The 13,754-nt window shown below is 43.8% G+C and overlaps 1 long non-coding RNA gene and 1 pseudogene across 1 annotated transcript; both read left to right on the forward strand.

Annotated features, from left to right (window-relative positions):
* The first annotated feature begins 7,027 nt into the window (after positions 1-7,027).
* Positions 7,028-8,179, forward strand: LOC138772994 (uncharacterized). The gene is made up of 3 exons (XR_011359860.1): positions 7,028-7,080; positions 7,280-7,383; positions 8,101-8,179. It is a non-coding gene; the product is annotated as an uncharacterized lncRNA (long non-coding RNA).
* Positions 8,180-11,382: 3,203 nt separating this feature from the next.
* LOC138771813 (olfactory receptor 11L1-like) lies at positions 11,383-12,295 on the forward strand (annotated as a pseudogene).
* Positions 12,296-13,754: the final 1,459 nt, after the last annotated feature.

Here is a 13,754-nt window from a genome sequence, read left to right on the forward strand (position 1 = left end):
TGCAGGACATACAGTAGCTGATAAGCATGGGAAGACTTGAGTTTTTTCATAGAAATAAATTACAAATCTATATAACTTTCTACAATATTAGTTGATTTGAAAGAAAAAGATTTTCGCTGGACAACCCCTTTTATTTGGGTGGGGCTATTTTTAAAAGTCCATCGAATTTTGTAAACATGGTCATGGTTATGCTCCCACTTCGGGAACATATTAAGTAAAAGTGGCCATCTTGTTAAAGTGAATATTCCATCACAGGCACAGGGATTCCAGTGATGCGGCCCTTATTCCATAATGCAGCGGGGTACCGTTTTCTGTTTGACCACCAGCCCGGCTTGGGACACTGTGGGCTATGGTCACACCGAGAGTTGCCGGGCCTGCCCTCAGTGCTCCAACCCAAAGCAGAGAATGGTACCAAGCATAAGAACCGGGTGGTGTTTTGAAGAACTGGGATCCATGCACCAAAAAAATGTCAGTACCTGTGATGGTACATTCAGCCTGTAATTGTGATTATGAGACGGCCGCCTTCTGCCATATGTTCTCAAAGTGGGAGCATAGCCACGAACGTTAATTTGACGGCCGCTGCGAAAAGTGCCCATTGTTCTATACATTGTTTTTATTGGCTTCAATGGGAATCATTGAAGAATGAACACAACAGCAAAATTGGTGGCCGTTATTTAGTAAAAAAATACATAGCCTTGTGGGAACATAGCCTGAGGGCAGGGCAGTTTCTACATCATTTTGGCAACAGGACGAATCTTGATAAAAGCGCAGGTGACGTTTTCTTTGATCTGAGGAGTCATTTTCCTTTTCCTCTCCAACCGGACCACCATGATGATTTCTTGCAGCTACAATTCGTCTCTTCAGAACTTATCCAGCAACTTCCTTCCCTTTTCCCTCCTATAGGCTCCCAAACTGTAGTAACTCTGCTGCTTGGTGCAGTTAAGTCTGCAAGGTGTGACCTCTATTACACTGACATACAGGATACTGGGAGAGCTGGGTAACCTCCCTTACACTGACATACAGGATGCTGGGAGAGCTGAGTGACCTCCATTATACACTGGCATACAGGATACTAGGAAAGCAGTGTGACCTCCATTACACTGACATACAGGATACTGGGAGAGCTGGGTAAGCTCCATTACACTGACATACAGGATGCTGGGAGAGCTGGGTGACCTCCATTATACACTGACATACAGGATACTGGGAAAGTGGTGTGACCTCCATTACACACTGACATACAGGATACTGGGAAAGCGGTGTGACCTCCATTACACACTGACATACAGGATGCTGGGAAAGCTGGGTGACCTCCATTACACTGACATACAGGATACTGGGAGAGCTGGGTAACCTCCATTACACTGACATACAGGATGCTGGGAGAGCTGGGTGACCTCCATTATACACTGACATACAGGATGCTGGGAAAGCTGGGTGACCTCCATTACACTGACATACAGGATGCTGGGAAAGCTGGGTGACCTCCATACTTGCTTATTGTATACTGGATGACTCATATACAGTATATATGTATACAGGGATTAGCTGCTGCTCTGGACAATTGCTGCTGATATTTCAGGAGGGGTCACCGCTGCTCCGTGTAATAGGAGGGACGGCAGCAGACCGCTGTTATCTTCTATGGGCAGCCCCCCAGTAGCTTCCCAGAGCCCCCCCCCCCCCCCCCCCCCCGTGGTTGCACGTAATAGCACCAACAGCAAGTAGGGAACGAGGAGCAAGCAAGCACTGACCCGACAGGTCGTTGCTCGCTTGCTCCTAAATATCGGCATGTGTAATACAGCTCCAAGAGTGATCTGTCTCCCGGGCAGCCGCCAACCCTCCTGCCCAATAGGAAAGATGACCCTGCCCCTTCGACTAATTTTAATATGAGCAGCAATAATGCAAGTAACACAAGATACAGTTGAAGATAAAGATTTATTAATGACCAATTGTTATTGGGGATCTCCGGTTAAGTAAGGTTTAACCGCAGCATGAATTCCAGAGCGAATGAAGTACAGGTGTATGTACCCGGTCTGTCGGTCATCATTCGTGGGCCGATGCTGTGTGCTTGCCAGCCGATGTATATTCAGCACAGTATAAGCAGTGCCTGCCAGATGCGGAGAGGAGGAGGCCAGGTATGGTAAGATGGTAATGCCAGATGTTATAGATGGTAATGCCAGATGTTATAGATGGTAATGCCAGATGTTATAGATGGTAATGCCAGATGTTATAGATGGTAATGCCAGATGGTAGATGGTAATTCCAGATGTTAGATGGTAATGCCAGATGGTAGATGGTAATTCCAGATGTTAGATGGTGAAACTGAAAGATGGTACAGATGGATGGAAAAACTGCAAGGTGGTAATGCCAGATGTTTTAAATGTGCCAGATGGTGATGCCAGATCTTAATACTTTGCCAGATGGTGATGCCAGGTCGTAATGCCAGATGGTGAAAATTTTTCTGCTTTCTATAAATCTGTAGGAGAAGAGAGACCAAACAATGATGTTAAGCAAAGAGGTGAAGGATACTTTATACTCCTATTACAGCTCACATCTCTCTGACTCTTTATTTAATAACTACAGAAAGATCTTGTATACTTACGGTTTAGTCCATGATGGTCGGACGGCAGCAGCAACAAAAGAATGATCTTATCCTAAGGAATAACAAGAAGAAAGTGTGTGTAGACAGGTTTTATATCAGTGTCTCCCATTGGGGCAGTAAGGTGTCTATATGGTGGTGTGATCTATTATGTGTCTGTATGTTAGTGTATTGCATCTCTCTACTTACATAGCCAGCCTCCTCGCCCTCTTCACAGCTTGTCTCTTCTTCCTCTCCTCTCTCTTCTCCTTCTTAAGCTCTTTTTCGGTCTCCTCCCTATTGTACAGGAAACATATATAATGTTATATGTAACTATATAAAGACTGGGAAACATTATCCCAATCTCTATCCCCAATGTAAGAGGATCACATGATGACTGATAAAAAAGTACGGGGTCTTACCTGATGGTCTCCAGTGCGGGCCGCCAGGTCTTCTTCTTAAAGCCGTCACTGGTAGAGAACAGAACTGGTTAGGATAACATAACATAAATGGAATCTACAGAAAATATTAAGATGTTTGGATTATTTTCCATTCTACAAGAAGACTCCACCATACCTGAAAGCAGGAGGGGCCGAACGGACCAAGGAGAGCCATCTGCAAGAGAAGCCAGAAGAAGAAACACATTGGCAAGTCTTCCACAACTAGTGATACATAGAACTACCCAGGAGATAAGTGGCCATGGGGTATGAGGCGATAAGTGGCCATGGGGTATAAGGAGATAAGTGGCCATGGGGTATGAGGCGATAAGTGGCCATGGGGTATAAGGAGATAGGGGGCCATGGGGTATAAGGCGATAAGTGGCCATGGGGTATGAGGCGATAAGTGGCCATGGGGTATGAGGCGAGAATTGGCCATGGGGTATGAAGCGATAAGTGGCCATGGGGTATGAGGCGAGAATTGGCCATGGGGTATAAGGAGATAAGTGGCCATGGGGTATGAGGTGATAAGTGGCCATGGGGTATAAGAAGATAGGGGGCCATGGAGTATAAGGAGATAAGTGGCCATGGGGGTGGAGGTGAGGGGTACAAGGGGGGTGATACTCACGCCTCATCAGGTCCTTCATCCTGATCAACCTTGAAATTGTCAATCCTGTTATAGAGGAAAGAAGAGAATAATGATTAGTTATCTCTTTTAGCAGCTATATAGGGTTATCTATAGAAAATATTCAGATGTTTGGAATTTTGCAAGGAAGACTCCACCATACCTGAGAACCTGAGGATATGGCGGTACAACCAACAGCCATCTGCAGGAGAAACCAGAATAAGAAACATATTAACAAGTCTTCTACAACAAGTGATACACAGAACTTCCCATATTTATTTTAGAAAGTGGACATGGGGTATAAGGAGATAATTGGCCATGGGGTATGAGGAGATACGTGGCCAAAGGGAAGGGGTATTAGGAGATACGTAGCCATGGGGGTATAAGCATATAGTGACCATGGGGCCTAAAGAGATAAGTGGCCATAGGGGATACGGAATTAAGCGGCCATGCACAGCATCATTATTTACCTCCATGGCCATAGAGTAACCAGTAAGGCACAGTGCATGGCTGTTTACTTTAGTGGAGCCTGGACACCTGGACACCTGTGTGTGTGGGTGGGTGTGTGTGGGTGTGTGTGTGTGTGTGTGTGTGTGTGTGTGTTGGTGGTGGGGGGGTTGATACTCACAACTCATCAGGGTCCTCAACCCATTCATCAATCCTGTTATAGAGAAAAGAAGAAAATGAGAATTGGTAATCTGTTATAGCAGCTCAGGCAACAATGGCGCAACCAGACCGTACAATGAGAATAAAGAATTACTTACCAAGGTTCTGGTTCTGAATCCTCAACTATAAAAAAAACAGAGATGAGATTTACTGAGATGTTCAATATAAGTTAAAACACCCAATCCCTCCCCCATGTTGGTTGTAAAATCCTATTGTTTACATAGCGGACAAATGGGGAGTGTGGAGGATGGTGGATGGCAGGGGGTAAGAGGCAGGATGGCGGGTGACGGAGGATGGTGGGGGTGGGGTGGTGTAGGATGGCGGGGGGTAAGAGGGTGGCAGGATGGCAGGTGACGGAGGATGTGGGGGTGGGGTGGTGAAAGATGGCGGAGGGTGATGGTGATACTTACAGCGCAAGTCGCACTTTGTAGACCATTTCTGTAATGATAAAGCAGGGTGATGCGAGTTAGTATCATTGGAAGATTTATACTGTTACTCCTGATATAGATAGATATATAAAAAAAAAATTAAAATAACAACTTGCAGCACAGCAGTAACAGAGGGAGACCAGCAGGGGGCAGCACCAGAAACACACAGCAGTAACAGAGGGAGACCAGCAGGGGGCAGCACCAGAAACACACAGCAGTAACAGAGGGAGACCAGCAGGGGGCAGCACCAGAAACACACAGCAGGTACCTTGCTGGAGATTTATGGCTCTATCTTACAGTAAGATTCTCCTTGTTGCCCGCAGCAGCCAATCACAGCTCAGCTTTCATTTCTCACATTGCTCTGGTAAAATGAAAGCTGGGTTGTGATTGGTTGCTATGGGAGCTCTGGTTGCTAGGGGCAGTGAGAAGCATCTTACTATAGGACGGCAGGATAAATCTCCCCAATCTCTAATCCATCAAGATACATAGAGACATAGAGACTGTGACAGTGTGAACAGGCCCTTACCTTCAAAGACATCGTGATGCTCTGTTATAAAACAAGACAACCTGAGGAAGAGAGAAGAAATGTTATTAGTGCGGCTTCTTGGGGTTTCTATGGATCTAGCGGATCACTCCCCAATGTGAGTTCTCTATAGTGTGAGATTTGGGGGACACCAGGCTTGGGGGGGGGGGGGGGGGGGGGGGGCGCAGAGGGCGGAGCATAGGGTGGGGGAGGGGAGGGGAAGATACTTACACTCCAACTCCTACTCCAACTCTGAAGAATTCCGAGATCAGCGGCGCCTTATCATTCATGTATGTCATCATGTGTGGTGATGTCACTCTGTGATGTCATAAAGAAAGCAGACAGCCAATCAGATACCAGATCATTGCTAGGTGTAATTTACATATGTAAAGATAAATAGATAGATAGATATCAAAAAAGAAGTATCCGCAGCACACCAGTGTATAGTGAAAAAAGGAATAGTATTTATTGCATGTAGCAAAAAACACAAGACAGGGATGCAACGTTTCCATCTACTCCAAGACCATTGTCAAGCATAGTGAGGAAGTGCACATGGCTCCCTTAAGTACCAGTACTAATTAGTGACGTCATTACATCATTAGCATATGTACACAGGAAATACAAAACATAAGGTACATAATAAAAAACATGATAATAATAAACAGTGATAAATAACATGGTGTTACAAAGTATCACAATATGTGGACAGTGTAAAGTGCAATACGTGCTGTGCCGATGCTTGATCGCAAAGCGGGCTTCACAGAATATAGATATTGTCATAGTATACATAATAGAGGTCGCAGGATGCACTCACCCCAGTTATTAGAAATAAGTTAGTGATAGGAGGATGGCTGTGTGGCGATCCCGACATACAGATGGAAGGTAATGGTGCCGAGCGGCGTGTGGTAGAACTGACCGCGCATGCGCCGAATCCTAGGCTCTGATAGGGTCATCATTGTTTACTGTTCCCAGGCAACTGGCTGACGTACTATGTGCTGAGTGAGGGGGATCCTCGGAGCTGCCGATGTCACAGGACCCGCGGTGGTGTGCGGATCAGAGCCGCAATCCAGATCGGAAAGACTCAGCTGCAGATCACACCGCTGCTCCTACTTCCACAGGACTGCAGTAGATAGGAGCTAACCTGGTGCGGGATACCTGTATAGGCTGCTCTTCTCCGGGTCCCGGTGAGTGAAGGGTGAATCGGCCATATTGGGATTGGCGTTAAGGGTTAATCCGCCATATTGGTTTGGCAATAGGGGTTAATCCGCCATATTGGATTTGGCAGAAGAGGCATTACTGCACCATAAGGAAAGGGGGTCATCATCTGTACTTCCAAATCAAATATGTAGTATGTGGGTGAGTGTTCCGAGCGGCCTCCAAATCTAGTATGCAAAATAGACAGACAAAAATACACAATTAATATTTACATATGTACAGATATACAGAGATCAAGCAATAGGGAGAAAGAAGGGGACACATTATTTACATATTTTTGGAGTCACCTTAAATTCTACATTCAATCCTCTAGGTTTGAGGGTTTGAAGTTCATGAATCCAGAATAATTCTTTTTTCATTAAGATGTTTAAACGGTCACCACCTCTCTTAAGGGGTGGAACATGGTCGATAAGCATAAATTTTAGGTCACGCTCTGAATGTCCCTTCTCTAGAAAATGACTGGAGACTGGAAGATCTTGTCTTTTCTTGCGTATAGTGTATCGATGATGTGTGATGCGTGTTTTGAAATCACATTTTGTTTCTCCCACATATAGTAGGAGGCATGGACACCAAAGGACGTATACTACGTACTCGGAGTTACACGTTAGGTAATGTTTCAATGTATATACTTGCTGTGTGTTTGGATGTGTGAAAGTGGAGCCTTTACTCATAAGTGGACAGTTGATGCAGGTGCAGCAAGGGAAGGAGCCTTTTCTCTGCGGTTTCAAGAATGTTTGTTTTAGTTTAGTTTTAGTAGAGATGTCATTTTTGATCAATCTGTCCTTAATGTTTCTGTCTCTTTTGTAGCTCATCAAGGGAGGATTGGTCAATTCAGGGATATCTGGATAACTGTCTCGGATGATTCTCCAATGTTTTTTCAGGATCTGGGAGACATGGCCTGCAACGTGATGGTAAGTAGTTATGAATGGTATACGCTCTATAGTTTGTACGGGTTTTGAAGAATGCAGTAGGTGTTGTCTGTTCAAGTGAGTGACTGTGTCTTTATGTTTCTCTACTAGGTTTTTAGGGTACCCCCTGTTAATGAATTTGCTGGCAATCATGTCTAGAGCAGGTGTAACATGTGCAGGTTCACTGACAATTCTACGGGCCCTTAGCAGCCAAATGCCAAATGCAGCTCCACTTTCACACATCCAAACACACAGCAAGTATATACATTGAAACATTACCTAACGTGTAACTCCGAGTACGTAGTATACGTCCTTTGGTGTCCATGCCTCCTACTATATGTGGGAGAAACAAAATGTGATTTCAAAACACGCATCACACATCATCGATACACTATACGCAAGAAAAGACAAGATCTTCCAGTCTCCAGTCATTTTCTAGAGAAGGGACATTCAGAGCGTGACCTAAAATTTATGCTTATCGACCATGTTCCACCCCTTAAGAGAGGTGGTGACCGTTTAAACATCTTAATGAAAAAAGAATTATTCTGGATTCATGAACTTCAAACCCTCAAACCTAGAGGATTGAATGTAGAATTTAAGGTGACTCCAAAAATATGTAAATAATGTGTCCCCTTCTTTCTCCCTATTGCTTGATCTCTGTATATCTGTACATATGTAAATATTAATTGTGTATTTTTGTCTGTCTATTTTGCATACTAGATTTGGAGGCCGCTCGGAACACTCACCCACATACTACATATTTGATTTGGAAGTACAGATGATGACCCCCTTTCCTTATGGTGCAGTAATGCCTCTTCTGCCAAATCCAATATGGCGGATTAACCCCTATTGCCAATCCAATATGGCGGATTAACCCTTAACGCCAATCCCAATATGGCCGATTCACCCTTCACTCACCGGGACCCTGAGAAGAGCAGCCTATACAGGTATCCCGCACCAGGTTAGCTCCTATCTACTGCAGTCCTGTGGAAGTAGGAGCAGCGGTGTGATCTGCAGCTGGGTCTTTCCGATCTGGATTGCGGCTCTGATCCGCACACCACCGCGGGTCCTGTGACATCGGCAGCTCCGAGGATCCCCCTCACTCAGCACATAGTACGTCAGCCAGTTGCCTGGGAACAGTAAACAATAAGGACCCTATCAGCGCCTAGCATCCGGCGCATGCGCGGTCAGTTCTACCACACGCCGCTCGGCACCATTACCTTCCATCTGTATGTCGGGATCGCCACACAGCCATCCTCCTATCACTAACTTATTTCTAATAACTGGGGTGAGTGCATCCTGCGACCTCTATTATGTATACTATGACAATATCTATATTCTGTGAAGCCCGCTTTGCGATCAAGCATCGGCACAGCACGTATTGCACTTTACACTGTCCACATATTGTGATACTTTGTAACACCATGTTATTTATCACTGTTTATTATTATCATGTTTTTTATTATGTACCTTATGTTTTGTATTTCCTGTGTACATATGCTAATGATGTAATGACGTCACTAATTAGTACTGGTACTTAAGGGAGCCATGTGCACTTCCTCACTATGCTTGACAATGGTCTTGGAGTAGACGGAAACGTTGCATCCCTGTCTTGTGTTTTTTGCTACATGCAATAAATACTATTCCTTTTTTCACTATACGCTGGTGTGCTGCGGATACTTCTTTTTTGATACGTGTTGGGATCCCTAGCCAAGGGACTTACTCCCACAGCACCCGCTATCTGGAACTGGAGGTGCGGCTTCTCCCCTTTTTCTAGATAGATAGATAGATAGATAGATAGGAGATAGATAGATAGATAGATAGATAGGAGATAGATAGATAGATAGATAGATAGATGATAGATAGATAGGAGATAGATAGATAGATAGATAGATAGATAGATAGATAGATAGGAGATAGATAGATAGATAGATAGATAGATAAATAGATAGATAGATAGATAGATAGGAGATAGATAGATAGGAGATAGATAGATAGATAGATAGATAGATAGATAGGAGATAGATAGATAGATAGATAGATAGATAGATAGATAGATAGATAGATAGGAGATAGATAGATAGATAATGGATAGGAGATAGATAGTAGATAGATAGATAGATAGATAGATAGATAGGAGATAGATAGGAGATAGATAGATAGATAGATAGATAGATAGATAGATAGGAGATAGATAGATAGATAGATAGATAGATAGATAGGAGATAGATAGATAGATAGATAGATAGATAGATAGATAGGAGATAGATAGAAGATAGATAGATAGATAGATAGATAGATAGATAGACAGATAGGAGATAGATAGATAGATAGATAGATAGATAGATAGATAGATAGGAGATAGATAGATAGATAGATAGATAGATAGATAGATAGATAGATAGATAGATAGGAGATAGATAGGAGCAGGGCCGGATTAAGTTTGTTGGAGGCCCTGGGCGAAAATTTGTTGGTTGGTTATCCATCCTGGTAAGTGTCCTTTCTATTTGTGGCTATTAGTAACCTTTGAACTTCATATTGATTCTCCAAGAATATTGGCGGCATCTATACTCTATGCTTTACATAGTGTTGTGCCCCCCAGGAGTGAGAACTTGTTTATTTTTTGTTTCCCGTCATGTGATAGCCTATATAATTCTCAACAAACTGCGTTTACCAAACATAACTTCTGACCACTTGGTATCTGCTGTCAACTGCCTGTTAGGCTCAGTCTATCTCTAGTAACAAGATGGAACATAGCAAGAGAGGATGGGACTTAGGCTGGGTTCACACTGCGTTTTTGCAATCCGTCTTTTTCATCCTTTTTTTTTCAAAAAGGGGACGAAAAAAACTGATCGATTTGTTTGCATCCGTTTTGATCCATTTTTCCATTGACTTCAGTTTTGATGTTTTTTTTTCTTACCTACAAAAAAACTTAGTCGACCTCATTTTTGTGTCCGTTAAAAAAAGGATGCATCATTTTTATTTTATTTATTTTTTTTTAATTATTGATATCAATGGAAAAACGGATCAAAACGGATACACGCAAATGCATCTGTTTCTTTCATTGGCTTTTTTTTTACAAAAACGGATGAAAAAAACGGATTACAAAAACACAAAGCTACTGCTATACACAGAGGAGAGAAATAGAGCCTGGACTGTGTACCCGTGCCTGCAAGGATAGTCAGAGCAAGAGGTCAGATAGCCAAATGCTGAATACAATGTAGAGGAAGCTAGCTTGCAAGGAAGGACCACGACTCAATAGTCAGCGAGGGGTACACACCCTGGAGATGATTTATAGGAGGTCAGGGGTCTAATCCAGCATGTGATTGGACCATTCCCCTGATATCCAACTACAGATACCTGATAACCAAACCCACAGGAGACTTGCCTGTCACAGACATCACCAAAGCAATATAGTTACCTGTGAAGAAGCCAGAAGGAACTCAGCAGGTAGACTTAGGTGCGTCACAGGAAAAAATAAACAAGGCAGGAGTAGGACAGTGTTCGCACAAGGCTCAGACAAAGCAAAGAAAACACAGAATAATTGCAGATTCACGGCCAAAAGCTTAGGCTTGGTTGCACTTTATGAACCGAGGACCAAGCCAGGATCCCAAAGGTACAGTCTTAACAGTGTGAACATAGCCTTTGTCTGATAGGTAAATCAAGGTTTTCCCTACATTTCTCACCTGTGCCTGATAGGTAAATCAAGGCTTCCCCTACATCTTCCATTAGCCATAAAGTTCTGTGTTAACCAGTTTTAATACTACTGTATGTACATAGTGCTGCCTCATCAGTGTAATCTCCTCCTCCCTTTATCCTTCTAGCTTTCAGATTTTATCATCTCATGATGACAATTGCAAGTTAAGGAAACTATGTAGTTTGTTCTTCACTAATTGCAATAAATCTTTTCTCAAGTTTGCAAAACTTAGTCTGACTTCCCTCCACCTAGAATACATGGTATATCAACAGTCTGAAACTAACATCATGTCATGTCATCGTGTAATGAACCAAACAAGAGTGACTGAAGTCATTCTATTGGGTTTTGGAAACCTTCATAACTTCAATATTATATTCTTCATTCTATTCTTGCTCATCTATATTTTAACAGTTATTGGAAACCTTCTTATCATCATCCTAGTTTCCACCAATGTCCAGCTCCAGACCCCCATGTTACTTCCTTAGTCATCTTTCCTTTTCTTACCTTGTGGTTTCCACCAACATTGTTCCCAACATGCTCGGTGCGCTTCTACTGGGGGGGGAAATGATAACTTACACTGGGTGCATCACACAATATTACTTCTTCTGTTGTACAACCATTACTGAATGTCTTCTCCTCTCCATGATGTCCTATGACCTATACCTGGCCATCTGTAACCCAATGAGATACTCTAGCATCATGGACTTTAAGCTTCGTATTGGTCTGTCACTATGGCCATGGTTGTTGGGTTTTACTGTTAATCTTGTAGCAGTCTTGCCTGTATCAAAGTTTAATTTTTGCAGTGACAATATCATTGACCATTTCTACTGTGATCTTTTACCTCTTCAGAAGCTTTCATGCTCAGACACGTCTCTTGTGGAACTGGAAGTGTTTCTGTTCTCTATGCCACTATTGATTGTTCCATGTGGTTTTATCATTGTAACCTACGTGTATATCTTCCTCACCATAATGAAGATACCGTCCACATCCAGCAAACGGAAAACTTTCTCTACTTGTAGTTCCCATCTTATTGTTGTGGGGACGTTTTATGGGACGTTAATAGCCAAATATATGATCCCATCTGTAGGACACACCTTGCTCACTAATAAAATGATTTTTCTATTGCATACTTTACTTACCCCCGTGGTTAACCCTATAATATATAGCCTCAGAAACCAGGACATAAAGATGGGCTTTAGAAAAAAGTTTGGGCAATAATTTTTTAAAATATTGAATTAATTTTAAGATTGTTCTAAAATTCTTCCTGGTATCTTCCTGGCTTCTGCCCACTCCCTGGTATCTTCCTGGCATTTACCCACTCCCTGGTATCTTCCTACCATTTACCCACTCCCTGGTATCTTCCTTGCATCTGCCCACTCCCTGGTATCTTCCTTGCATCTGCCCACTCCCTGGTATCTTCCTGGCATCTGCCCACTCCCTGGTATCTTCCTGGCATCTGCCCACTCCATGATATCTTCCTAGCTTCTGCCCTCTCCCTGGTATCTTCCTGACATCTGCCCACTCCCTGATATCTTCCTGACCTCTGCCCACTCCCTGGTATCATCCTGGCATTTGCCCGCTCTACTGTATCTCCCTGGCATCTGCCCACTTCCTGGTATCTTCCTTGCATCTGCCTGCTCCCTGGTATCTTCCTTGCATCTGCCCACTCCCTGGTATCTTCCTGGCATTTGCCTGCTCCATGGTATCTTCCTGGCATCTGCCCACTCCCTGGTATCTTTTTGGCTTCTGCCCACTCCATGATATTTTCCTAGCTTCTGCCCGCTCCCTGGTATCTTCCTGGCATCTGCCCGCTCCCTGGTATTATCCTGGCATCTGCCCACTCCCTGATATCTTCCTGGCATCTGCCCACACCCTGGTATCATCCTGACATTTGCCCGCTCCACTGTATCTTCCTGGCACCTGCCCACTTCCTGGTATCTTTCTTGCATCTGCCCACTCCCTGGTATCTTCCTTGCATCTGCCCACTCCCTGGTATCTTCCTGGCATTTACCTGCTCCATGGTATCTTCCTGGCATCTGCCCACTTCCTGGTATCTTTCTGGCTTCTGCCCGCTCCATTATATCTTCCTGGCTTCTTCCTGCTCCCTGGTATCTTCCTGGCTTCTTCCTGCTCCCTGGTATCTTCCTGGCCTCTGCCTGCTCCCTGGTATCTTCCTGGCTTCTGCCCGCTATCTTGTATCTTCCTGGCAGCCTACAAACTTCAGGTTTGGTCTCTAACAGTGACAGGCCGCGCAGCCAATCACTTGCTGCAGCTGTCCTGTTGTTTCGCTGAATAAAGACTAACTATTGCTGCGAAAGACGAGTGCTCCTATTTTCTCTTCTGAAGTTGGGTGTTTATGGAAGTACTGTCTTCACCTGTCGTGGAGCACCTTGTGGAGTCCTTGGGGAGCAGAAGTGGTGCAGGGGATCTTGTTTCAATATATCCAGAAGCCAGGAAGATACCAGGAAGCGGGCAGAAGTATTGGGGAGCATGATCAGTTATGTAAATACTTTATTATTTTCCTTACACGCACATTGCTATTACACGCACATTGCTATTACACGCACATTGCTATTACACGAAGCAATGCTCAGTTGGCGGCCAATGATTTTAGGTGATCGCTGTCTTTGGCTGGTTGTTGTCGTTATTACATGGGGTGATAATCTGCTGAATCGGC

The sequence above is a fragment of the Dendropsophus ebraccatus genome, chromosome 14 (genome assembly GCF_027789765.1).
Source record: "Dendropsophus ebraccatus isolate aDenEbr1 chromosome 14, aDenEbr1.pat, whole genome shotgun sequence".
NCBI lineage: Eukaryota > Metazoa > Chordata > Amphibia > Anura > Hylidae > Dendropsophus > Dendropsophus ebraccatus.